Here is a 26,848-nt window from a genome sequence, read left to right as displayed (position 1 = left end):
TTCCTCAGACGAAAGTTGAAGAAAAGCAAGAAAGAAAAAAAAACTGTGGTTTCACCAGCTATCCGAGCAGGTACTGCAATAATCCTTCCTGGGCGGCGGGCTGGGGCTCCGTCAGCTGGCTCTGCAGCGGGGCCGAGCATCGAATGCGGAGGCAAACAGAGACATTCTGACCAAGCAGAGGGAGGGAAACGTCCCAGAGAGTCCGGTGGGAACGAGTATCCACCTGTAAATAAAAACCGCGGAAAACAGCGTTGTCAGCACCAGCAGCGGTGGGAAAGTGCGGGAAGCACCATTTCTTTTCTGCAGGGAAGAAAGGAAAGCACGGGAGGCGCTATTTTTTTTCAGGATTCCTAAGGCTGGCAATATTAATGCTTTCGATAACGATATAGCGGATTGGACCACATATGTGGAAAGAGTGGAGGTATATTGCACAGCAAATGGAATAGAAATTGATAAAAAGGCTTCAGTGCTTCTAAATCTAATGGGCGCAAGGATGTGCGGGTTAGGTTGATTGGCCATGATAAAAAAAATTGGCCCTTTGTGTTAGGGGGGATTAAATACGTGTGGTTACGGGGTTATGGGGATAGGGCTTGTGTGGGATGGCTGTCGGTGTAGGGACCGGGTGCTAGGGTTTGGATGATCAGCCATGATTCTGTTGAATGGCGGAGCAGGCTCGAAGGGCCGAATGGCCTACTCCTGCTCCTATACATAGATACATATAGATACATAGAAGATAGGAGCAGGAGTAGGCCATTCGGCCCTTCGTGCCTGCTCCGCCATTCGATGAGATCATGGCTGATCCTTTAATTCAGTATCCCGTCCCCGCCTTCTCTCCGTAACCCTTAACCCCTTTTGCCCGTAGAAATATATCTAATTCCCTCTTAAATATCTTCTATGTTTCTATGTTAAGGACATACGGGCTGTTACGAAACTTAATCACTGCAGCCAAACCAAAGGACAAGAATTTTAAGGAGATTGTTGATACCCTACAGGAGCATCTAAACCCACCACCGCTGCTGATAGCAGAACGATTCAAATTCTTCAAGAGGAATCAGCACAAGAATGAAAGTAACGCTGATTACCTCACGGAATTAAGGAAGCTATCAAAGCACTGCCAATTCGGGGCACGACTGGCAGATTCTCTTCGAGACAAATTCGTCTGCGGTCTCGTAAGTGAAGGAACACTGAAAAGGCCACTTTCTGAGAAAGATTTCACACTGGACAAGGGTTTCAGTATGGCTGTATCATATGAAGCAGTCGCAAGAGGAGCTGCAGAGATACAGCAAAAGACACAGGACTTCGGCACCCATAAATGACACAGGGTTTCGAGAGATGTTTTCGCTGCAGCAGATCCACCCATGACCAGAGGGGCTGCTGGTTCAAGGGCAAAGCATGCAGGCAATGCGGAAAGATTGGACACATTGCACGTGTATGCCGATCTGGACACAAAAAATCCACGGACAGGAAAAAAATCAACATGAAAAAGTACAGAAAGGTACAAATGATGACGGACAGTAGCTCCGAAGACCAGAAGAGCGATAGCGACTCCGGAAACAAGAGACTAAGCTGTCTCAAATTACATAATGTATTTGCCAAAGAAGATTACCAGAACATTTGGGCTACCCTCACGATAGCGGGGTCCCCAGTTAAAATGGAGCTAGATACAGGATCAGCTCTGACCATCATAAGTCGACGGGATTACGAGCAGCTATTTCCGCATATAACTTTGAAAGACATATCCATTATCTTGAAAACATATACGGGGCAGAAAGTAAAGACCAAAGGGAAAATAAGGGTGCCTGTTCTATACAACGGCAAGGAAATACAGAAGTTCTATTTATAAGTTCTGCAAGATGGTGGTCCACCGCTGTTGGGACGTGAATGGATCAGGAAGATACGTTTAGACTGGCACTCCATTCAGGCACTGACGGTGACCAGTAAGAAGAAAAATGATGATGACGTCATACCTGAACAATTAAAGGACATCTTGGCCAACGCCACGGAAGTGTTTCAACAGAAATTAGGAACCTTGAAAGGCATCACCGCCGCAATAAAAGTGGAAGATGCGGCAATTCCCAAGTTTTTAAGGCAAGGCCGGTGCCATACGCAATTCATCCAGCAGTCAAGGCAGAGCTGGAGAATTAGGAAAAGGCAGCCGTATTATCCAAGATAGATTGCAGCGAGTGGGCAACACCCATCGTCCCAGTCATGAAGAAAACATTGAATAATGATAAATCTGAAGACCGGAGAAAAATTCGCGTCTGTGGGGACTTCAAGGTGACTGTTAACCCGGTCCTTCACACGGTGCAGTATCCTGTTCCGAGGATAGAAGATATTTTCACCTCACTATCCGGAGGGAAACGTTTCACCAAAATTGACTTGGCACAGGCATATCTACAGATGGAGGTTGAAGAGGCCTCTAAAAAGCATCTCACGATAAATACACACAAAGGCCTGTACCAGTACAATCGACTGGTTTTCGGAGTAGCATCAGCTCCAGCTATCTGGCAAAGAACTATGGAGCAAGTCCTCCAAGGAATTCCGGGGACTCAATGCTACCTAGACGACATCCTTGTAACAGGAGAAAACGACAATTTGGAGCAAGTGCTCACTAGGCTGAGAGGACGGGGCCTACGAGCAAATCGCCCCAAGAAACAAATATCATATTGTGGCCACATAATTAACGAGGAAGGGTTGCATAAGTCACCTGAAAAAATTGAAGCGGTCATAAAAGCCCCAGCACCTGAAAATGTCTCACAATTAAGGTCGTTCCTGGGATTGATAAATTAATATCATAAATTTTTACCGAACTTGTCAACTCTTCTGCACCCTCTTAACGAACTGCTACAAACGGGAGTAATTTGGAAATGGAGCGAAGACTGTAAACGTGCCTTCCATAAATGCAAAGGCTTGATCACGTCCAAGGAAGTTTTGGCTCATTACAACCCATCACTGCCAATCAGACTGGCGTGCGATGCATCCCCTTATGGCGTAGGAGCATTATTATCACATAGATTCCCTGATGGCTCGGAGCAGCCAATAGCTTTTGCGTCACGCTCATTGAACTCAGCTGAGCGTAACTATGCCCAGATCGACAGGGAAGCACTCAGCCTGGAATGGGGAGTGAAGAAATTCAACCATTGCCTACACGGACAAAAATTTACCTTGTTGACTGACCATCAACCCCTCGTCTCCATATTCAGCCCGATAAAGGGTGTTCCCATTATGACAGCGCAAAGGCTACAGAGGTGGTCCCTTTTCCTAGGGGCACACCAATGTGACATAGAATACAACGGTTCTAATCAGCATGGGAATGCTGACGGTTTATCGCGTCTACCGTTGCCAATGGTAGGAGAGGCACCTACCATAGACCCAGTGGAGATGTTCCACTCAACCACAGTGGAATGTCTACCAGTAACAAATTCTGCCATTGAAAAGGAAAGGAGAAATGATGCAACTCTCTCCACGAGTCTGCGATTTAACGGTGAAGGGATGGCCAGCACATGGCGAACCACTGTTGCCAGTATTCTCGCAAAGCAGAGAACAGCTGTCAGTGTGCCGAGGAAGTTTGATGTGTGGATCCAGAGTGGTGATTCCACTCAAACTCCAGGATAAAGTTCTAAAGGAGCTTCACGAGGGGCATCTGGGTGGAGTGAAAATGAATAACCTAGCCAGAGCGTTTGTGTGTTGGCCAGGTATCGATGGAGAGATCGAATAAATGACCAAGAGCTGCCTAGGATGCCAGAAGGACAAAACGCCCCACCACAAGCCCCTCTACATCCATGGGAGTGGCCCTCATCTCCATGGCAAAGGGTACACATCGACTTGGCTGGTTCATTTATGGACTCAATGTTCTTAATCGCGGTTGATGCAAACTCCAAGTGGCGGGAGGTAATTTAGATGTCCTCCACCACCACGGAAAAAAAAATCACAGTATTAAGGACCATATTTGCCAGGAATGGGCTGCCTGAACAGATCTGTTCTGATAATGGACCGCAATTTGTGTCCGAAGAAAACAGGAAGTTCTTAAAAAACAATGGGGTTAAGCAATACACGTCCACCCCATACCATCCCGCCACCAATGGATTGGCCGAAAGGTTTGTCCAGACCTTCAAGAAGGCAATAAAGGCCATGGGTAATGAAGACATAAAACTTCAGCATAAGGTAGATAACTTCTTGTTTGCATACAGGAATGCAACACATGTGGTTACAAACCAAACTCCCGCCATGATGTTCTTCAATAGAAGCCTAAGATGCCGGCTGGATTTGATCAAGCCAAACATCAGAAGGGACGTGGAGAACGGACAATTTCAAGGCATGAATGAAAGGCCAACTAGAACCTTCCAGATAGGTCAACAAGTTTTGGCCCGGGACTACCGTACCGAGAAATGGCAGCCTGGAACTATTTGCACATGACTAGGACCACTGATGTATACCGTGGACATTGGAGAAAGCATAATAAGGCGCCATGCTGACCAGATCATAGAGTCACCCGAAAAGGGACAACCTACACCACAACTCTATATGCCTAATGATGAAGTAGAGATACCCATAGTATCTACGTCTGATCCGGTGATACTGGAACCAGATGAACCCGACACTGGCATTCAAGCCGAATCAGCCTTGCCAAAAGAACCTACTACACCACCACCAGAAACTACTACACTACCGAGGCGTTATCCAGAGTGAGTCAGGAAGCCTCCAGAGAGACTGACTTATAATTGATTAACTGCAGCAAATGTGTAGATTATTGGTCTTGTAACATGTTAATTAATGATTACTTAAAATATTATGTACTGGTTGTCTAAAAGGGGAGGAATTGTGGTGTATGTGCCTTTAAGAGCCCCCTGTGTACTGTAATGCTGGTAATGGCCACTCGGGCTATATAAGCCTGTATATTGTCTAGTATCTGTTAGGTCACTTCCAGACTTTGTTCAGTAAACACCTGTGAAACCAACTCCTGCCTTCCGTGTCTCTATTCACACATGGATACAACAGTAAGTTCGTCAGTTTCGTTGTGTTTGGTTAGTCGGTCATCAGTGGTTCAATTTCTGTCTGTTCGGTCAGGTTTTAGTCAATGGGTCAGTTTCTGTATGTTCGGTCAGGTTGTGGTCAGTTGGTCAGTTTCTGTGAGCTCTTTCAGGTTGTGGCCAGTGAATGATTTTCTGTGTGTTTGGTCTAGTTGTGGTCAGTGGGTCAGTTTCTGTGACTTTAGTCAGGCTGTGTTCAGTGGGTCAGTTTCTGTGTGTTTGGTCAGTATATTTTCAGTGTGTCTGTTTCTGTGTGCTCAGTAAGATTGTGGTCTCTGTCTCAGTTTCTGTGAGCTCCGCCATGTTGTGGTCAGTGGGTCAGTTTCTGTGTGTTCGGTGAGGTTTTGTTCAGTTGGTCAGTTTCTGTGTGCTCAGTAAGATTGTGGTCTCTGGGTCAGTTTCTTTGAGCTCGGTCAGGTTGTGTTCAGCATGTCAGTTTCTGTGTGTTCAGTCAGGTGGTTTTGTTCAGTGGGTCAGTGACTGTGTGCTCAGAAAGATTGTGGTATCTGGGTCACTTTCTGTGTGTTCAGTCAGGTGCTAGTCTTTGCGTCAGATACTGTGGGTTCGTTCAAGTTGTGATCAGTGGGTCAGTTTCTGTGTGTTTGGTCAGGTTGTGTTCAGTGGGCCAGTTTCTGTGTGATCGGTCAGGTTGTGTTCAGTGGTCAGTTTATGTGAGTTGTGTCAGGTTGTAGTAAGTGGGTCAGTTTCTATTTCCTTGTTCAGGTTGTGGTCAGAATTTCATTTCACTTGTGTTCGGTAAGGTTGTAGTCAGTGGTCAGTTGCTGTGTGTTCGGTCAGGACGTGTTCAATGGGTCAGTTTGTTGATGTCCAGTCAGTTTGTGTTCAACTTCTGTGTGTTTGGTCAGGTTTTGTTCAGTGGGTCAGTTTCTGTGTGCTTAGTAAGGTTGTGGTCTCTGGGTCAGTTTATCTGTGTTCAGTCAGGTTGTGGTCAGTGGGTCAGTTTCTTTGTGTTTGGTCAATTTGTGGTCAATGGGTCAGTTTATGTGTGTTCGGTCAGATTGTGGTAAGTTGGTCAGTTTCTGTGTGTTCATTCATATTGTGGTCAGTGGGTCAGTTTCTGTGTGTTCGGCCTGTTTGTGGTCAGTGGGTCAGTTTCTGTGTCTTTGGTCAGGTTGTGGTCAGTGGGTTACTTTCTGCATGTTCTGTCAGGTTGTTGCCATTGGGTCAGTTTCTATGTACTTGTTCATTTTGTGGTCAGAATTTCATTTTACTTGTGTTCGTTCAGTTAGTAGACAGTGGTCAGTTTCTGTGTGTTTTGTCAGGTTGTGTTCAGTAGGTCTGTTCCTGTTTTTTCGGTCAGGTTGTGATCAGTGCGTCAGTTTCTCTGTGTTCAGTCAACTTGTTGTCAGTGGGTAATGTTACTTGGTGTCCAGTCAGGTTGTGGTCAGTTTCTGTGTTTTCGGTTAGGTTTGTTCAGTGGGTCAGTTTTTGTGTGCTCAGTAAGATTGTGGTCTCTGGGTCAGTTTATCTGTGATCTGTCAGGTTGTGGTCAGTGGGTCAGTTTCTGCATGTTAGATCAGGTTGTGGTCAGTGGGTCAGTTTCTGTGCGCTCTTTAAGATTGAGTTCACTGGGTCAGTTTTTGTGTGTTCGGTCAGGTTTTGTTCAGCGGGTCAGTTTCTGTGTGCTCAGTAAGATTGTGGTCTCTGGGTCAGTCTCTGTGAGCTCGGACAGGTTGTGTTCAGTGGGTCAGTTACTGTGTGTTCAGTCAGGTTTTGTTCAGTGGGTCACTTTCTGTGTGCTCAATAATATTGTGGTCTCTGTGTCGCTTTAGTGTGTTTGGTCAGGTGCTCGTCTTTGGTTCTGTTTCTGTGTGTTCGGTCAAGTTGTGATCAGAGGGTCAGTTTCTGTGTGTTCAGTCAGGTTGTGTTCAGTGGGCCAGTTTCTGTGTGTTCGGTCAGGATGTGTTCAGTGGTCAGTTTATATGAGTTTGGTGAGTATGTAGTAAGTGGGTCAGTTTCTGTGTGTTCAGTCAGGTTGTGGTCAGTGGGTCAGTTAACCTGTGTTCTGTCAGGTTGTGGACATGGGGTCAATTTCTGTGTGCTTATTCTGGTAGTGGTCAGAATTTCATTTACTCTGTGTTTGGTAAGTTGTGGTTAGTGGTCAGTTGCTGTATGTTCGGTCAGGTGGTGGCCAGCGGGTCGGTTTCTGTGTGTTCTGCCAGCTTGTGGTCTGCGGGTCAGTTTCTGTGTTTTCGGCCAGCTGCTGGTCATCGGGTCAGATCCTGTGTGTTTGGTCAGGTTGTGATCAGTGGGTCAGTTTCTGTGCGTTCGGTCAGTTTGTGGTGAGAGGGTCAGTTTCTGTATGTTAGCTCAGGTTGTGGTGAGTGGGTCAGTTTCTGTATGTTAGCACAGGTTGTGGACAGTGGGTCAGTTTCTTTGAGCTATTTCAGGTTGTGATCACTGGATCAGTTTCTGTGTGTTTGGTCTTTTGTGGTCAGTGCGTCAGTTTCTGTGACTTCAGTCAGTTTGTGTTCAGTGGGTCAGTTTCTGTGTGTTCATTCAGATTTTGTTCAGCGGGTCAGTTTCTGTGTGCTCAGCAAGATTTTGGTCTCTGGGTCAGTCACTGTGAGCTCAGACAGGCTTTGTTCAGTGGGTCAGTTTCTGTGTGTCAGTGCCGTTCTTGTCAGTGGGTCAGTTTCTGTGTGATCGGTCCGTTGTGGCCAGTGGGTCAGTTTCTTTTTGCTCAGTGAGGTTGTTTTCATTGGGTCATTTACTGTGTGTTCTGTGAGATTGTTGTCAGCGAGTCAGTTTCTCTGTGTTCGGTCAGGTGCTGGTCAATCGGTCAGATTCTGTGTTTTCTGTCAAGTGCTGGTCAATGGGTCAGATTCTGTGTGTTCGTTCAGGTTGATCAGTGGACAGTTTCTGTGTCTTTGGTCAGGTTCTGGTCAGTGGGTTACTTTCTGTATGTTCTGTCAGGTTGTTGCCATTGGGGCAGTTTCTATGTCCTTGTTCAGGTTGTGGTCAGAATTTCATTTTACTTGTGTTCATTCAGTTTGTAGTCAGTGGTCAGTTTCTGTTTGTTCGGTCAGGTTCTGCTCAGTGGGTCAGTTTCTGTGTGTTCAGTCAACTTGTGGTCAGTGGGTCAGTTTCTTGGTGTCCAGTCAGTTTGTGGTCAATTTCTGTGTGTTTGGTCAGGTTTTGTTCAGTGGATCAGTTTCTGTGCACTCAGCAAGATTGTGGTCTCTGGGTCAGTTTATCTGTATTCGTTCAGGTTGTGGTCAGTTTGGACAGTTTCTTTGTGCTCAATGATGTTGTGGTCAGTGGGTCATTTTCTGTGTGTTCTGCCAGCTTGTGGTCAGCGGGTCAGTTTCTGTGTATTCGGTCTGGTTGTGTTCAGTGGTTCTGTTTCTGTGTGTTCGTTCAGGTTGTGTTCAGTGGTTCAGATTACGTGAGTTCATTCAGATTGTGGTAATTGGGTCAGTTTCGTTGTGTTTGGTTAGTTTCTCATCAGTGAGTCAGTTTATGTGTGTTCGATCAGTTTGTGGTGAGTGGGTCAGTTTCTGTATGTTAGCTCAGGTTGTGGTGAGTGGGTCAGTTTCTGTATGTTAGCTCAGGTTGTGGTCCGTGGGTCAGTTTCTTTCAGCTATTTTAGGTTGTGGTCAGTGGATCAGTTTCTGTGTGTTTGGTCTTTTGTGGTCAGTGCGTCAGTTTCTGTGACTTCAGTCAGGTTGTGTTCAATGGGTCAGTTTCTGTGGGTTCGTTCAGATTTTATTCAGCGGGTCAGTTCCTCTGTGCTCAGCAAGATTGTGGTCTCCGGGTCAGTTACTGTGAGCTCGGACAGGCTTTGTTCAGTGAGTCAGTTTCTGTGTGTTCAGTGCCGCTCTTGTCAGTGGGTCAGTTTCTGTGTGATCGGTCAGGTTGTGGCCATTGGGTCAGTTTCTTTTTGTTCAGTGAGTTTGTGTTCAGTGGGTCATTTACTGTGTGTTCTGTGAGCTTGTTGTCAGCGAGTCAGTTTCTCTGTGCTCGGTCAGGTGCTGGTCAATGGATCAGATTCTGTGTTTTCGGTCAAGTGCTGGTCAATGGATCAGATTCTGTGTGTTCGGTCAGGTTGAGATCAGTGGGCCAGTTTCTGTGTCTTTGGTCAGGTTCTGGTCAGTGGGTTACTTTCTGTATGTTCTGTCAAGTTGTTGCCATTTGGTCAGTTTCTATGTCCTTGTTCAGGTTGTGGTCATAATTTCATTTTACTTGTGTTCGTTCAGTTTGTAGTCAGTGGTCAGTTTCTGTGTGTTCTGCTCAGTGGGTCAGTTTCTGTGTGTTCAGTCAACTTGTGGTCAGTGGGTCAGTTTCTTGGTGTCAAGTCAGTTTGTGGTCAATTTCTGTGTGTTTGGTCACGTTTTGTTCAGTGGGTGAGTTTCTGTGCACTCAGTAAGATTGTGGTCTCTGGGTCAGTTTATCTGTGTTCGGTCAGGTTGTGGTCATTGGGTCAGTTTCTTTGTGCTCAATGATGTTGTGGTCAGTGGGTCATTTTCTGTGTGTTCTGCCAGCTTGTGGTCAGCGGGTCAGTTTCTGTGTGTTCGGTCTGATTGTGTTCAGTGGTTCTGTTTCTGTGTGTTCGTTCAGGTTGTGTTCAGTGGGTCAGATTACGTGAGTTCGTTCAGGTTGTGGTAATTGGGTCAGTTTCGTTGTGTTTGGTTAGTTTCTCATCAGTGAGTCAATTTCTGTGTGTTCGGTCAGGTTGTGGTCAGTGGGTCATTTTCTGTATGTTCGGTCAGATTGTTGTCAGCAGGTCAGTTTCTGTGAGCTCTTTCAGGTTGTGGTCAGTGGCTCAGTTTCTGTGACTTTAGTCAGGCTGTGTTCAGTGGGTCAGTTTCTTGGTGTCCAGTCAGGATGTGGTCAGTTTCTGTGTTTTCTGTTAGGTTTTGTTCAGTGGGTCAGTTTCTGTGTGCTCAGTAATATTGTGGGCTCTGGGTCAGATTGTCTGTGTTCGGTAAGGGTGTGGTCAGTGGGTCAGTTTCTATGCGATCGGTGAGGATTTGGTCAGTGGGTCATTTTCTGTGTGTTCCGTCAGATTGTGATCAGTGGGTCAGTTTCTTTGTGCTTGGTCAGTTTGTGGTCACTGGGTCAGTGTCTGTTTGTTTTGACAGGTTGTGGTCAGTAGGTCAGTTTATATGTGCTCGGACAATTTGTGTTCAGTGGGACAGTTTCTGTGTGTTCGGTCAGGTTGTGATTAGAGGGTAAGTTTATATGTGCTCGGTCAGGTTGTGGTCAGTGTGTCAGTTTCTGTGTGCTCAGTGAGATTGAGCTCAGTGGGTCGTTTTCTTTGTGTTCTCTCAGCTTGTGGTCAGTGGGTCAGTTTCTGTGTGTTCGGTCAGGTGCTGGTCATCGGGTCAGATTCTGTGTGTTTGGTTAGGTTGTGATCAATGGGTCAGTTTCTGTTTGTTCGGTCAAGTTGTGTTCAGTTGAGCAGTTTCTCTGTTCATTCAGGTACTGTTCAGTGTGTCAGTTCATGTGAGTTCTATCAGGTTGTGGTAACTGGTTCAGTTTCTTTGTGTTTGGTCTGTTTGTCATCAGTGGGTCAGTTTCTGTGTATTCGGTAAGGTTGTGGTCAGTGGGTCAGTTTCTGCATGTTAGGCCAGGTTGTGGTCAGTGGGTCAGTTTCTGTGCTCTCTTTAAGATTGTGTTCAATGGGTCAGTTTTTGTGTGTTCGGTCAAGTTTTGTTGAGCCGGTCAGTTTCTGTGTGCGCAGTAAGAATGTGGTCTCTGGATCAGTTTCTGTGAGCTCGGACAGGTTGTGTTCAATGGGTCAGTTACTGTGTGTTCGGCCAGGTTTTCTTCAGTGGGTCACTTTCTGTGTGCTTAATAATATTGTGGTCTCTGGGTCACTTTAGTGTGTTTGGTCAGGTGCTCGTCTTTGGTCCTGTTTCTGTGTGTTCGGTCAAGTTGTGATCAATGGGTCAGTTTCTGTGTGTTCAGTCAGTTTGTGGTCAGTGGGTCAGTTTCTCTGTGTTCTGTCAGGATGTGGACATGGGGTCAGTTTCTGTGTGCTTGTTCTGGTTGTGGTCAGAATTTCATTTACTCTGTGTTTGGTAAGTTGTGGTTAGTGGTCAGTTGCTGTATGTTCGGTCAGGTGGTGGCCAGTGGGTCGGTTTCTGTGTGTTTGGTCAGGTTGTGATCAGTGTGTCAGTTTCTCTGTGCTCAGCCAGGTGTAATTTTCTGTGTGTTCTGTCAGCTTGTGTCCAGCGGGTAAATTTCTGTGTGTTCGGTCAGCTGCTGGTCATAGGGTCAGATTCTGTCTGTTTGGTCAGGTTGTGATCAGTGGGTCAGTTTCGATGTGTTTCGTCAGTTTGTCATCAGTGGGTCAGTTTCTGTGTGTTCGGTCGGCTTCTGGAGAGCGGGTCAGTTTCTTTGTGTTCAGTCATGTTCAGGGCAGCGGGTCAATTTCTGTGTGTTCGGTCAGGATGTGTTCAGTGGTCAGTTTATATGAGTTTGGTGAGGTTGTTGTAAATGGTTCAGTTTCTGTGTGTTCAGTCAGGTTGTGGTCAGTGGGTCAGTTTCTCTGTGTTCTTTCAGGTTGTGGACATGGGGTCAGTTTCTGAGTGCTTGTTCTGGTTGTGGTAAGAATTTCATTTACTCTGTGTTTGGTAAGTTGTGGTTAGTGGTCAGTTGCTGTATGTTCGGTCAGGTGTCAGTTTCTTTGTGCTCAGTCAGGTTGTGGTCCGTGTGTCATTTTCTATGTGTTCTGTCAGCTTGTGGTCAGCGGTCAGTTTCTGTGTGTTCGATCAGCTGATGGTCATCGGGTCAGATTCTGTGTGTTTGGTCAGATTGTGGTCAGTGGGTCAGTTTCGTTGTGTTTGGTCTAGTTGTGGTCAGTGGGTCAGCTTCTGTGACTTCGGTCATGTTGTGTTCAGTGGGTCAGTTTCCGTGTGTTCGGTCAGGTTTTGGTCAGAGGGTCAGTTTCTGTATGTTCGGTCAGGTTGTGGTCAGTGCGTCAGTTTCTGTGTGCTCTTTCAGGTTATGGTCAGTGGCTCAGTTTCTGTGTGTTTGGTCTAGTTGTGGTCAGTGGGTCAGCTTCTGTGACTTCAGTCAGGTTGTGTTCAGTGGGTCAGTTTCTGTGTGTTTGGTCAGGTTTTGATCAGTGTGTCAGTTTCTGTGTGCTCAGTAAGATTGTGGTCTCTGGGTCAGTTTCTGGTAGCTCGCTCAGGTTGTGATTAGTGGGTCAGATTATGAGTGAGGGATCAGGTTGTGATCAGTGGGTCAGTTTCTTTGTGCTTGTTCAGGTTGTGGTCAGTGGGACAGTTTCTGTTTGTTTTGACAGGTTGTGGTCAGTAGGCCAGTTTACATGTGATCGGTCAATTTGTTTTTGCTGGGTCAGTTTCTGTATGTTCTGTCAGGTTGTGATCAGTGCGTCAGTTTCTGTGTGTTCAGTCAACTTGTGGTCAGTGGGTCAGCTTCTTGGTGTCCCGTCAGGTTGTGGTCAGTTTCTGTATGTTCAGTTAAGTTTTGTTCAGTGGGTCAGTTTCTGTGTGCTAAGTAATATTGTGGTCCCTGTGTAAGTTTATCTGTGTTTGGTCAGTTTGCGGTCACTGGGTCATTTTCTGTGTGTTCTGTCAGCTAGCGTTCAGCGGGTCAGTTCCTGTGTGTTCGGTAAGGTTGTGATCAGTGTGTCAGATTATGAGTGAACGATCAGGTTGTGATCAGTGGGTCAGCTTCTGTGTGTTTGGTCAAGTTGTGTTCAGTAGGTCTGTTCCTGTGTTTTCGGTCAGGTAGTGATCAGTGCGTCAGTTTCTGTATGTTCAGTCAACTTGCGGTCAGTGGGTCAGTTTCTTGGTGTCCAGTCAGGTTATGGTCAGTTTCTGTGTTTTCGGTTAGGTTTTGTTCAGTGGGTCAGTTTCTGTGTGCTCAGTAATATTGTGGGCTCTGAGTCAGTTTGTCTGTGTTCGGTCAGATTGTGATCAGTGGGTCAGTTTCTTTGTGCTTGGTCAGGTTGTGGTCAGTGGGTCAGTGTCTGTTTGTTTTGACAGGTTGTGGTCAGTAGGTCAGTTTATGTGTGCTCGGACAATTTGTGTTCAGTGGGCCAGTTTCTGTGTGTTAGGCCAGGTTGTGGTCAGAGGGTAAGTTTATATGTGCTCGGTCAGGTTTTGGTCAGTGTGTCAGTTTCTGTGTGCTCAGTGAGATTGAGCTCAGTGGGTCATTTTCTGTGTGTTCTATCACTTTGTGGTCAGTGGGCCAGTTTATGTGTGTTCGGTCAGGTGCTGGACATCGGGTCAGTTTCTGTGTGTTTGGTCAGGTTGTGATCACTGGGTCGGTTTCTGTGTGTTCGGTCAGGTTGTGTTCAGTTGATCAGTTTCTCTATGTTCATTCAGGTACTGTTCTGTGTGTCAGTTTATTTGAGTTCTATCAGGTTGTGGTAAGTGGTTCAGTTTCTTTGTGTTTGGTCAGTTTGTCATCGGTGGGTCAATTTCTGTGTATTCGGTAAGATTGTGGTCAGTGGGTCAATTTATGTATGTTAGCTCAGGTTGTGGTCAGTGGGTCAGTTTCTGTGCGCTGTTTAAGATTGTGTTCAGTGGGTCAGTTTTTGTGTGTTCAGTCAAGTTTTGTTCAGCGGGTCAGCTTCTGTGTGCTCCCGAATATTGTGGTCTCTGGGTCAGTTTCTGTGAGCTCGGACAGGTTGTGTTCAGTGGGTCAGTTTTTGTGTGTTCAGTCAGATTTTGTTCAGTGTGTCACTTCCTGTCTGCTCAATAAGATTGTTGTCTCTGGGTCACTTTAGTGTGTTCGGTCAGGAGCTCATCATTGGTTCTGTTTTTGTGTGTTCGGTCAACTGGTGATCAGTGGGTCAGTTTCTTTGTGTTCAGTCAATTTCTTTTCAGTGGGCCAGTTTCTGTGTGTTCGGTCAGGATGTGTTCAGTGGTCAGTTTATATGAGTTTGGTGAGTTTGTAGTAAGTGGGTCAGTTTCGGTGTGTTTGGTCAGTTTGTGGTCAGTGGGTCAGTTTATGTGTGATCAGTCAGGTTGTGGTCAGTGGGTTAGTTTCAGTGTGTTCGGTCATGTTGTGGTCAGTGGGTCAGTTTCTGAGTGTTTAGTCAACTTGTGTTATGTGGGTCAGTTTCTTGATGTTATGGCAGGTTGTGCTCCGTGGGTAAGTTCCTACATGCTCAATCATGTTGTGGTCAGTTGGTCAGTTTCTGTGTATTTGGTCAGGTTGTGGTAAGTGTGTCAGTTTCTGTGTGTTCGGTCAGGTTGTCGTCAGTGTGTCAGTTTCTGTGTGGTCAGTCAGGTTGTGGTCAGTAGGTCAGTTTTTGTGTGTTCGGTCAGCTTGTGGAGAGCGGGTCAGTTTCTTTGTGTTCAGTCATGTTCAGGTCAGCGGGTCAATTTCTGTGTGTTCGGTCAGGATGTGTTCAGTGGTCAGTTTATATGAGTTTGGTGAGGTTGTTGTAAATGGTTCAGTTTCTGTGTGTTCAGTCAGGTTGTGGTCAGTGGGTCAGTTTCTCTGTGTTCTTTCAGGTTGTGGACATGGGGTCAGTTTCTGAGTGCTTGTTCTGGTTGTGGTAAGAATTTCATTTACTCTGTGTTTGGTAAGTTGTGGTTAGTGGTCAGTTGCTGCATGTTCGGTCAGGTGTCAGTTTCTTTGTGCTCAGTCAGGTTGTGGTCCGTGTGTCATTTTCTATGTGTTCTGTCAGCTTGTGGTCAGCGGTCAGTTTCTGTGTGTTCGATCAGCTGATGGTCATCGGGTCAGATTCTGTGTGTTTGGTCAGATTGTGGTCAGTGGGTCAGTTTCGTTGTGTTTGGTCTAGTTGTGGTCAGTGGGTCAGCTTCTGTGACTTCGGTCATGTTGTGTTCAGTGGGTCAGTTTCCGTGTGTTCGGTCAGGTTTTGGTCAGTGGGTCAGTTTCTGTATGTTCGGTCAGGTTGTGGTCACTGCGTCAGTTTCTGTGTGCTCTTTCAGGTTATGGTCAGTGGCTCAGTTTCTGTGTGTTTGGTCTAGTTGTGGTCAGTGGGTCAGCTTCTGTGACTTCAGTCAGGTTGTGTTCAGTGGGTCAGTTTCTGTGTGTTTGGTCAGGTTTTGATCAGTGTGTCAGTTTCTGTGTGCTCAGTAAGATTGTGGTCTCTGGGTCAGTTTCTGGTAGCTCGCTCAGGTTGTGATTAGTGGGTCAGATTATGAGTGAGGGATCAGGTTGTGATCAGTGGGTCAGTTTCTTTGTGCTTGTTCAGGTTGTGATCAGTGGGACAGTTTCTGTTTGTTTTGACAGGTTGTGGTCAGTAGGCCAGTTTACATGTGATCGGTCAATTTGTTTTTGCTGGGTCAGTTTCTGTATGTTCTGTCAGGTTGTGATCAGTGCGTCAGTTTCTGTGTGTTCAGTCAACTTGTGGTCAGTATGTCAGCTTCTTGGTGTCCCGTCAGGTTGTGGTCAGCTTCTGTATGTTCAGTTAAGTTTTGTTCAGTGGGTCAGTTTCTGTGTGCTAAGTAATATTGTGGTCCCTGTCTAAGTTTATCTGTGTTTGGTCGGTTTGCGGTCACTGGGTCATTTTCTGTGTGTTCTGTCAGCTAGTGTTCAGCGGGTCAGTTCCTGTGTGTTCGGTAAGGTTGTGATCAGTGTGTCAGATTATGAGTGAACGATCAGGTTGTGATCAATGGGTCAGCTTCTGTGTGTTTGGTCAAGTTGTGTTCAGTAGGTCTGTTCCTGTGTTTTCGGTCAGGTAGTGATCAGTGCGTCAGTTTCTGTATGTTCAGTCAACTTGCGGTCAGTGGGTCAGTTTCTTGGTGTCCAGTCAGGTTATGGTCAGTTTCTGTGTTTTCGGTTAGGTTTTGTTCAGTGGGTCAGTTTCTGTGTGCTCAGTAATATTGTGGGCTCTGAGTCAGTTTGTCTGTGTTCGGTCAGATTGTGATCAGTGGGTCAGTTTCTTTGTGCTTGGCCAGGTTGTGGTCAGTGGGTCAGTGTCTGTTTGTTTTGACAGGTTGTGGTCAGTCGGTCAATTTATATGTGCTCGGACAATTTGTGTTCAGTGGGCCAGTTTCTGTGTGTTAGGCCAGGTTGTGGTCAGAGGGTAAGTTTATATGTGCTCGGTCAGGTTGTGGTCAGTGTGTCAGTTTCTGTGTGCTCAGTGAGATTGAGCTCAGTGGGTCATTTTCTGTGTGTTCTATCACTTTGTGGTCAGTGGGTCAGTTTATGTGTGTTCGATCAGGTGCTGGACATCGGGTCAGTTTCTGTTTGTTTGGTCAGGTTGTGATCAGTGGGTCAGTTTCTGTATGTTAGGTCAGGTTGTGGTCAGTGGGTCAGTTTCTGTGCGCTCTTTAAGGTTGTGTTCAGTGGGTCACTTTTTGTGTGTTCGGTCAAGTTTTGTTCAGCAGGTCAGTTTCTGTGTGCTCAGTAAGATTGTGGTCTCTGGGTCATCTTCTGTGAGCTCGGACAGGTTGTGTTCTGTGGGTCAGTTACTGTGTGTTCAGTCAGGTTTTGTTCAGCGGGTCAGTTTCTGTGTACTCATTAATGTTGTGGTCTCTGGGTCGGCTTCTGCGAGCTCGGCCAGGTTCTGTTCAGTGTATCAGTGTTTGTGTGTTCAGTCAGGTTTTGTTCAGTGGGTCACTTTCTGTGTGCTCAATAATATTGTGGTCTCTAGGTCACTTTAGTGTGTTCGGTCAGGTGCTCGTCTTTGGTTCTGTTTCTGTGTGTTCGGTCAAGTTGTGATCAGTCGCTCATTTTCTGTGTGTTCAGTTACAATGTGTTCAGTGGTCAGTTTATATGAGTTTGGTGAGGTTGTTGTAAATGGTTCAGTTTCTGTGTGTTCAGTCAGGTTGTGGTCAGTGGGTCAGTTTCTACGTGTTCTGTCAGGTTGTGGACATGGGGTCAGTTTCTGTGCGCTTGTTCTGGTTGTGGTCAGAATTTCATTTATTCTGTGTTTGGTAAGTTGTGGTTAGTGGTCAGTTGCTGTATGTTCGGTCAGGTGGTGGTCAGTGAGTCAGTTTCTGTGTGCTCAACCAGGTTGTGGTCCGTGTGTCATTTTCTGTGTGTTCTGTCAGCTTGTGGTCAGCGGGTCAGTTTCTGTGTGTTCGGTCAGCTGCTGGTCATCGGGTCGGATTCTGTGTGTTTGGTCAGGTTGTGATCAGTGGGTCAGTTTCGTTGTGTTTGGTCAGTTTGTCATTAGTGGATCAGTTTCTGTGTGTTCGGTCAGTTTGTGGTGAGTGGGTCAGTTTCTGTATGTTAGCTCAGGTTGTGGTGAGTGGGTCAGTTTCTGTATGTTAGCTCAGTTTGTGGTCCGTGGGTCAGTTTCTTTGAGCTATTTCAGGTTGTGGTCAGTGGATCAGTGTCTGTGTGCTTGGTCTTTTGTCATCAGTGCTTCAGTTTCTGTGACTTCATCAGGTTGTGTTCAGTGGGTCAGTTTCTGTGTGTTCGTTCAGGTTTTGTTCCGCGGGTCAGTTTCTGTGTGCTCAGCAAGATTGTGGTCTCTGGGCCAGTTACTGTGAGCTCGGACAGGCTTTATTCAGTGGGTCAGTTTCTGTGTGTTCAGTGCCATTCTTGTCAGTGGGACAGCACTGTGTGATTGGTCAGGTTGTGGCCAGTGGATCAGTTTCTTTTTGCTCAGTGAGGTTGTGTTCAGTGGGTCATTTACTGTGTGTTCTGTGAGCTTGTTGTCAGCGAGTCAGTTTATCTGTGTTCGGTCAGGTGCTGCTCAATGCGTCAGAATCTGTGTTGTCGGTCAGGTGCTGTTCAATGCGTCAGATTCTGTGTGTTCGGTCAGGTTGAGATCAATGGGTCAGTTTCTGTGTCTTTGGTCATGTTCTGGTCAGTGGGTTACTTTCTTTATGTTCTGTGAAGTTGTTGCCATTGGGTCAGTTTCTATGTCCTTGTTCAGGTTGTGGTCAGAATTTCATTTTACTTGTGTTCGTTCAGTTTGTAGTCAGTGGTCAGTTTCTCTGTGGTCGGTCAGGTTCTGCTCAGTGGGTCAGTTTCTGTGTGTTCAGTCAACTTGTGGTCAGTGGGTCAGTTTCTTGTTGTCCAGTCAGTTTGTGGGCAATTTCTGTGTGTCTGTTCAGGTTTTGTTCAGTGGGACAGTTTCTGTGTGCTCAGTAAGATTTTGGTCTCTGGGTCATTTTATCTGTGTTCGGTCAGGTTGTGGTCAGTGGGTCAGTTTCTTTGTGCTCAGTGATGTTGTGGTCAGTGAGTCATTTTCTGTGTGTTCTGCCAGCTTGTGGTCAGCGGGTCAGTTTCTGTGTGTTCGGTCTGTTTGTGTTCAATGGGTCTGTTTCTGTGTGTTCGTTCAGGTTGTGTTCAGTGGGTCAGATTACGTGAGTTCGATCAGGTTGTTTTAATTGGGTCAGTTTCGTTGTGTTTGGTTAGTTTCTCATCAGTGAGTCAGTGTCTGTGTGTTCGGTCAGATTGTGATCAGTGGGTCAGATAATGAGTGAACGATCAGGTTGTGATCAGGAAGTCAGCTTCTGTGTGTTTGGTCAGGTTGTGTTCAGTAGGTCTGTTCCTGTGTTTTCGGTCAGGTTGTGATCAGTGCGTCATTTTCTGTATGTTCAGTCAACTTGTGGTCAGTGGGTCAGTTTCTTCATGTCCAGTCAGGTTGTGGTCAGTTTCTGTGTTTTCGGTTAGGTTTTTTTCAGTGGGTCAGTTTCTGTGTGCTCAGTAATATTGTATGCTCTGGGTCAGTTTGTCTGTGTTCGGTCAGGTTGTGGTCAGTGGGTCAGTTTCTATGTCCTCAGTGAAGTTGTGGTCAGTGGGTCATTTTCTGTGTGTTCGGTCAGATTGTGATCAGTGAGTCAGTTTCTTTGAGGTTGGTCATTTTGTGGTCAGTGGGTCAGTTTATATGTGCTCGGACAATTTGTGCTCAGTGGGACAGTTTCTGTGTGTTCGGTCAGGTTGTGGTCAGAGGGAAAGTTTATATGTGCTCGGTCAGGTTGTGGTCAGTGTGTCAGTTTCTGTGTGCTCAGTGAGATTGTGCTCAGTGGGTCATTTTCTATGTGTTCTATCAGCTTGTGGTCTGCGGGTCAATTTCTGTGTGTTCAGTCAGGTGCTGGTCATCAGGTCAGATTCTGTGTGTTTGGTCAGGTTGTGATCAATGGGTCAGTTCCTGTGTGTTCGGTCAGGTTGTGTTCAGTTGATCAGTTTCTCTATGTTCATTCAGGTACTGTTCAGTGTGTCAGTTTCTGTGAGTTCTATCAGGTTGTTGTAAGTGGTTCAGTTTCTTTGTGTTTGGTCAGTTTGTCATCAGTGGGTCAGTTTCTGTGTATTCGGTAAGGTTGTGGTCAGTGGGTCAGTTTCTGTATGTTAGGTCAGGTTGTGGTCAGTGGGTCAGTCTCTGTGCGGTCTTTAAGATTGTGTTCAGTGGGTCAGTCTTTGTGTGTTCGGTCAAGTTTTGTTCAGCGGGTCAGTTTCTGTGTGCTCAGTAAGATTGTGGTCTCTGGTGCAGTTTCTGTGAGCTCGGACACGTTGTGTTTAGTGGCTCAGTTACTGTGTGTTCGGTCAGGTTATGTTCAGTGTGTCACTTTCTGTGTGCTCAATAAGATTGTGGTCTCTGGGTCACTTTAGTCTGTTCGGTCAGGTGCTCGTCATTGGTTCTGTTTCTGTGTGTTCAGTCAAGTTGTGTCCAGTGGGCCAGTTTTTGTGTGTTCGGCCAGATTGTGTTCAGTGGTCAGTTTATATGAGTATGGTGAGGTTTTAGTAAGTGGGTCAGTTTCGGTGTGTTTGGTCAGTTTGTGGTCAGTGGGTCAGTTTATGTGTGTTCGGTCAGTTGCTGGTCATCGGGTCAGTTTCTGTTTGTTTGGTCAGGTTGTGATCAGTGGGTCAGTTTCTGTGTGTTCGGTCAGGTTGTGTTCAGTTAATCAGTTTCTCTATGTTCATTCAGGTACTGTTCTGTGTGTCAGTTTATATGAGTTCTATCAGGTTGTGGTAAGTGGTTCAGTTTCTTTGTGTTTGGTCAGTTTGTCATCAGTGGGTCAATTTCTGTGTATTCGGTAAGGTTGTGGTCAGTGGGTCAGTTTATGTATGTTAGCTCAGGTTGTGGTCAGTGGGTCAGTTTCTGTGCGCTCTTTAAGATTGTGTTCAGTGGGTCAGTTTTTGTGTGTTCAGTCAAGTTTTGTTCAGCGTGTCAGTTTCTGTGTGCTCAGGAATATTGTGGTCTCTGGGTCAGTTTCTGTGAGCTCGGACAGGTTGTGTTCAGTGGGTTAGCTTTTGTGTGTTGAGTCAGATTTTGGTCAGTGTTTCACTTCCTGTCTGCTCAATAAGATTGTTGTCTCTGGGTCACTTTAGTGTGTTCGGTCAGGAGCTCATCATTGGTTCTGTTTTTGTGTGTTCGGTCAAGTGGTGATCAGTGGGTCAGTTTCTTTGTGTTCAGTCAGTTTCTGTTCAGTGGGCCAGTTTCTGTGTGTTCGGTCAGGATGTGTTCAGTGGTCAGTTTATATGAGTTTGGTGAGTTTGTAGTAAGTGGGTCAGTTTCGATGTGTTTGGTCAGTTTGTGGTCAGTGGGTCAGTTTATGTGTGTTCAGTCAGGTTGTGGTCAGTGGGTTAGTTTCAGTGTGTTCGGTCATGTTGTGGTCAGTGGGTCAGTTTCTGAGTGTTTAGTCAACTTGTGTTATGTGGGTCACTTTCTTGATGTTATGTCAGGTTGTGCTCCGTGGGTAAGTTCCTACATGCTCAATCATGTTGTGGTCAGTTGGTCAGTTTCTGTGTATTTGGTCAGGTTGTGGAAAGTGTGTCAGTTTCTGTGTGTTCGGTCAGGTTGTGGTCAGTGTGTCAGTTTCTGTGTGGTCAGTCAGGTTGTGGTCAGTAGGTCAGTTTCTGTGTGTTCGGTCAGCTTGTGGAGAGCGGGTCAGTTTCTTTGTGTTCAGTCATGTTCAGGTCAGCGGGTCAGTTTCTGTGTGTTCGGTCAGGATGTGTTCAGTGGTCAGTTTATAAGAGTTTGCTGAGGTTGTAGTAAATGGGTCAGTTTCTGTGTGTTCAGTCAGGTTGTGGTCAGTGGGTCAGTTTCTCTGTGTTCTTTCAGGTTGTGGACATGGGGTCAGTTTCTGAGTGCTTGTTCTGGTTGTGGTAAGAATTTCATTTACTCTGTGTTTGGTAAGTTGTGGTTAGTGGTCAGTTGCTGTATGTTCGGTCAGGTGTCAGTTTCTTTGTGCTCAGTCAGGTTTTGGTCCGTGTGTCATTTTCTATGTGTTCTGTCAGCTTGTGGTCAGCGGTCAGTTTCTGTGTGTTCGGTCAGCTGCTGGTCATCGGGTCAGATTCTCTGTGTTTGGTCAGATTGTGGTCAGTGGGTCAGTTTCGTTGTGTTTGGTCTAGTTGTGGTCAGTGGGTCAGCTTCTGTGACTTCGGTCATGTTGTGTTCAGTGGGTCAGTTTCATTGTGTTCGGTCAAGTTTTGGTCAGTGCGTCAGTTTCTGTGTGCTCTTTCAGGTTATGATCAGTGGCTCAGTTTCTCTGTGTTTGGTCTAGTTGTGGTCAGTGGGTCAGCTTCTGTGACTTCAGTCAGGTTGTGTTCAGTGGGTCAGTTTCTGTGTGTTTGGTCAGGTTTTGTTCAGTGTGTCAGTTTCTGTGTGCTCAGTAAGATTGTGGTCTCTGGGTCAGTTTCTGGTAGCTCGCTCAGGTTGTGATCAGTGGGTCAGATTATGAGTGAGGGATCAGGTTGTGATCAGTGGGTCAGTTTCTTTGTGCTTGTTCAGGTTGTGGTCAGTGGGACAGTTTCTGTTTGTTTTGACAGGTTGTGGTCAGTAGGCCAGTTTACATGTGATCGGTCAATTTGTTTTCGGTGGGTCAGTTTCTGTGTGTTCGGTCAGGTTTTGATCAGTGCGTCAGTTTCTGTGTGTTCAGTCAACTTGTGGTCAGTGGGTCAGCTTCTTGGTGTCCCGTCAGGTTATGGTCAGTTTCTGTATGTTCAGTTAAGTTTTGTTCAGTGGGTCAGTTTCTGTGTGCTAAGTAATATTGTGGTCCCTGTGTAAGTTTATCTGTGTTTGGTCAGTTTGCAGTCACTGGGTCATTTTCTGTGTCTTCTGTCAGCTTGTGTTCAGCGGGTCAGTTTCTGTGTGTTCGGTAAGGTTGTGATCAGTGGGTGAGATTATGAGTGAACGATCAGGTTGTGGTCAGTTGGTCAATTTCTTTGTGCTTGGTCAGGTTGTGGTCAATGTGCCAGTTTCTGTTTGTTTTGAGAGTTTGTGGTCAGTAGGCCAGTTTATATGTGCTCGGACAATTTGTGTTCAGTGGGTCAGTTTCTGTGTGTTCGGTCAGTTTATGTTCAGTTGATCAGTTCCTGTGTGTTCGTTCAGGTAGTGTTCAGTGGGTCAGTTTATGTGAGTTCGATCAAGTTGTGGTTAATGGGTCAGTTGGTCATCAGTGGGTCAGTTTCTGTGTGTTCGGTCAGTTTGTGGTCAGTGGGTCAATTTCGGTGAGATCTTTCAGGTTGTGGTCAGTGGTTCAGTTTCTGTGTGTTTGGTCTTTTGTGGTCAGTGGGTCAGTTACTGTAACTTCTGTCAGGTTGCTTTCAGTGGGTCAGTTTCTGTGTGTTCGGTCAAGTTTTGTTCAGCGGGTCAATTTCTCTGTGCTCAGTAAGATTGTGGTCTCTGGCTCAGTTTCTGTGAACTCGGACATGTTGTGATCAGTGGGTCAGTTTCTGTGTGTTCAGTCAGGTTTTGTTCAGTGGTCAGTCTCTGTGTGCTGAGTAAGATTGTGGTCTCTGTGTCACTTTCTGTGTGTTCAGTCAGGTGCTCGTCATTCGGTCAGTTTCTGTGTGTTCGGTCAAGTTGTGATCAGTGGGTGGGTTTATGTGTGTTCGGTCAGGTTGTGTTCAGTGGGCCAGTTTCTGTGTGTTCAGTCAGGTTGTGTTCAGTGGTCAGTTTATTTGAGTTCGGTCAGTTTGTAGTAAGTGGGTCAGTATCGGTGTGTTTGGTCAGTTTGTGGTCAGTGGGTCAGTTTATGTGTATTTGGACAGGTTGTGGTCAGTGGGTCAGTTTCAGTGTGTTCGGTCAGGTTGTGGTCAGTGGGTCAGTTTCTGTTTGTTCAGTAAGGTTGTATTGAGTGGGCCAGTTTCTGTGTGTTTGGTCAGATTGTGGTCAGTGGGTCAGTTTCTGTGAGCGGTTCCAGGTTGTGTTCAATGGTTCAGTTTCTGTGTGTTCGGTCAGGTTGTGTTGAGTGGGTCAGTTTCTGTGTGTTCCGTCAGATTGTGGTCAGTGGGTTAGTTTCTGTGTGTTCGTTCAAGCTGTGATCAGTGTGCCAATTTCTGTGCGTTCGGTCAAGTTTTTTTCAGTGGGTCAGTTTCTGTGTGCTCTGAAATATTGTGGTCGCTGGGTCAGTTTCTGTGAGCTCAGTCAATTTGTGGTCAGTGGGTCAGTTTCTGTTGGTTTGGTCAGGTTGTGGTAATTAGGTCAGCTTCTGTGTGTTTGATCAGGCTGTGTTCAGTGGGTCAGTGTCTGTGTGATCGGCCAGGTTGTGGTCACTGGGTCAGTTTCTGTGAGCTCTTTCAGATTCTGGTCAATGGCTCAGTTTCTGTGTGTTTGGTCAGGTTTTGGTCACTGAGTCAGTTTCAGTGAGTTCGGTCAGGCTGTGGTCAGTGGGTCAGTTTCTGTGTGCTCAGTAAGATTGTGGTCTCTGGTCAGTTTCTGTCAGCTTGGTCAGGTTGTGTTTATTGCATCAGTTTCAGTGTGCTCAGTCAGGTTCTGGTCAGTGGGTCAGGTGGTGTTCAGTGGTTCTGTTTCTGTGTGTTCAGTCAACTTGTGGTCAGTGTGTCAGTTTTTGGTGTCCAGTCAGGCTGTGGAAAGTTTCTGTGTGTTCGGTCAGGTTTTGTTCAGTGGGTCAGTTTCTGTCTGCTCAGTAAGGTTGTGGTCTCTGGTCAGTTCCTGTCAGCTCAGTCAGTTTGTGTTGAGTGTGTCAGTTTCAGTGGGCTCAGTCAGGTTCTGGTCAGTGGGTCATTTTCTGTGTGCTCGGTCAGGTTGTGGCCAGTTGGTCAGTTTCTGTGTGTTTGGTCAGGTTGTGTTCAGTGGTTCAGTTTCTGTGTGTGCGGTCAGGTTGTGGTCAGTGTGTCAGGTTCTGTGTCCTCAGTCAGTTTGTGGCCTAGGTCAATCTCTGTGTGCTCTGTCAGCTTTTGGTCAGCGGGTCAGTTTATGTGATTTCGGTCAGGTGCTGGGCAGTGGAACAGATTCTGTGTGTTTGGTGAGGTTGTGATCAGTGGGTCAGTTTATGTATGTTCGGTCAATTTGTATTCAGTGGTTCAGTTACTGTGTGTTCGTTCAGGTTGTGTTCATTGGTCAGATTTAGTGAGTTCGATCAAATTGTGATAAGTGGGTCAATTTCTGTGTGTTCAGTAATATTGTGGTCTCTGGTCAGCTTCAGTCAGCTCGGTCAGGTTGTGTTGAGTACGTCAGTTTCAGTGGGCTCAGTCAGGTTCTGGTCAGTGTGTCATTTTCTGTGTGCTCGGTCAGGTTGTGGCCAGTTGGTCAGTTTCTGTGTGTTTGGTGAGATTGTGTTCAGTGGTTCAGTTTCTGTGTGTAATGTCAGCTTGTGGTCAGCGGGACAGTTTCTGTGTTTTCGGTCAGGTGCTGGGCAGTGGGAGAGATATTGTGTGTTTGGTGAGGGTGTGATCCTTGGGTCAGTTTCTGTGTGCTCAGTCAGGTTGTGATCAGTGGGTCAGTTTCTGTGTGTTCGGTCAGGTTATGTTCAGTTGATCCGTTCCTGTGTGTTCGTTCAGGTAGTGTTCAGTGGATCAGTTTATGTGGTTTCGATCAGGTTGTGGTAAGTGGGTCATTTTCATTGTGATTGGTCAGTTTGTCATCAGTGGGTCAGTTCCTGTGTGTTGGGTCAGGTTGTGGTAAGTGTGTCTGTTTCTGTGTGTTCGGTTAGGTTGTGATCAGTTTGTCAGTTTCTGTGTGTTCAGTCAACATGTTGTCAGTGTGTCAGTTTCTTGGTGTCCAGTCAGGTTGTGGAAAGTTTCTTTGTGTTCGGTCAGGTTTTGTTCAGTGGGTCAGTTTCTGTGTGCTCAGTAATATTGTGCTCTCTGGTAAGCTTCTGTCAGCTCGGTCAGGTTGTGTTGAGTGCGTCAGTTTCAGTGGGCTCAGTCAGGTTCTGGTCAGTGGGTCATTTTCTGTGTGCTATGTCAGGTTGTGGCCAGTTGGTCAGTTTCTGTGTGTTTGGTCAGGTTGTGTTCAGTGGTTCAGTTTCTGTGTGTTCGGGTAGGTTGTGGTCAGTGTGTAAGTTTCTGTGTGCTCAGTCAGATTGTGGTCAGTGGGTCATTTTCTGCGTGCTCTGTCGGCTTGTGGTCAGCGGGTCAGTTTCTGTGTTTTCGGTCAGGTGCTGGGCAGTGGGAGAGATTTTGTGTGTTTGGTGAGGTTGTGATCCGTGGGTCAGTTTCTGTGTGTTCGGTCATGTTGTGTTCAGTGGGTCAGTTACCGTGTGTTCGGTCAGGGTTTGGTCAGTGGGTCAGTTTCTGTATGTTCGGTCAGGTTGTGGTCAGTGCGTCAGTTTCTGTGTGCTCTTTCAGGTTATGGTCAGTGGCTCAGTTTCTGTGTGTTTGGTCTAGTTGTGGTCAGTGGGTCAGCTTCTGTCACTTCAGTCAGGTTGTGTTCAGTGGGTCAGTTCCTGTGTGTTTGGTCAGGTTTTGTTCAGTGTGTCAGTTGCTGTGCGCTCAGTAAGATTGTGGTCTCTGGGTCAGTTGCTGTAAGCTCGCTCAGGTTGTGATCAGTGGGTCAGATTATGAGTGAGGGATCAGGTTGTGATCAGTGGGTCAGTTTCTTTGTGCTTGTTCAGGTTGTGGTCAGTGGGACAGTTTCTGTTTGTTTTGCAGGTTGTGGTCAGTAGAGACAGAGAGACCTGGGTGTTCTTGTACACCAGTCACTGAAGGCGAGCATGCAGGTGCAACAGGCGGTCAAGAAGGCAAACGGTATGCTGGCCTTCATAGCAAAAGGGTTAGAATACAGGAACAGGGATACCTTGCTGCAGCTGTACAGGGCACTGGTGAGACCACACCTCGAGTACTGTGTACAGTTTTGGTCGCCTCATCTGAGGAAGGATGTTCTTGCCATGGAGGGGGTGCAGCGGCGATTCACCAGGCTGATACCAGGAATGGCGGGAATGACCTATGAGGAGAGACTATGTAGTTTAGGGATGTACACACTGGAGTTTAGAAGATTGAGAGGGGACCTCATAGAAGTGTATAAAATTCTGACAGGTCTAGACAGACTGGATGCAGAAGGAATGTTTCCCTTGGCGGGTGAGAACAGAACTAGAGGACATAATTTAAGGATAAGGGCTAAACCATTTAGGACAGAGATGAGGGGGAATTTCTTCACTCAGAGAGTGGTGAACCTGTGGAACTCATTGCCACAGAGGGCAGTGTACGCCAGCTCATTAAATATATTTAAGAGGGAATTAGATATATTTCTACGGGCAAAAGGGGTTAAGGGTTACGGAGAGAAGGCGGGGACGGGATACTGAATTAAAGGATCAGCCATGATCTCATTAAATGGCGGAGCAGGCACGAAGGGCCGAATGGCCTACTCCTGCTCCTATCTTCTATGTATCTATGTATCTAAGTAGGCCAGTTTACATGTGATCGGTCAATTTGTTTTCAGTGGGTCAGTTTCTGTGTGTTCAGTCAGGTTTTGATCAGTGCGTCAGTTTCTGTGTGTTCAGTCAACTTGTGGTCGGTGGGTCAGTTTTTTTGTGTCCCGTCAGGTTGTGGTCAGTTTCTGTATGTTCAGTTAAGTTTTGTTCAGTGGGTCAGTTTCTTTGTGCTAAGTAATATTGTGGTCCCTGTGTAAGTTTATCTGTGTTCGGTCAGGTTGCGGTCAGTGGGTCATTTTCTGTGTATTCTGTCAGCTTGTGTTCAACGGGTCAGTTTCTGTGTGTTCGGTAAGGTTGTGATCAGTGGGTGAGATTATGAGTGAACGA

The sequence above is a fragment of the Somniosus microcephalus genome, unplaced genomic scaffold (genome assembly GCF_052327205.1).
Source record: "Somniosus microcephalus isolate GS21.2 unplaced genomic scaffold, FLI_Smic_1.0 unresolved_chr5, whole genome shotgun sequence".
Lineage (NCBI taxonomy): Eukaryota > Metazoa > Chordata > Chondrichthyes > Squaliformes > Somniosidae > Somniosus > Somniosus microcephalus.
The sequence above is the reverse complement of the archived record's forward strand: the minus strand, read 5'-3'. Positions refer to the sequence as shown.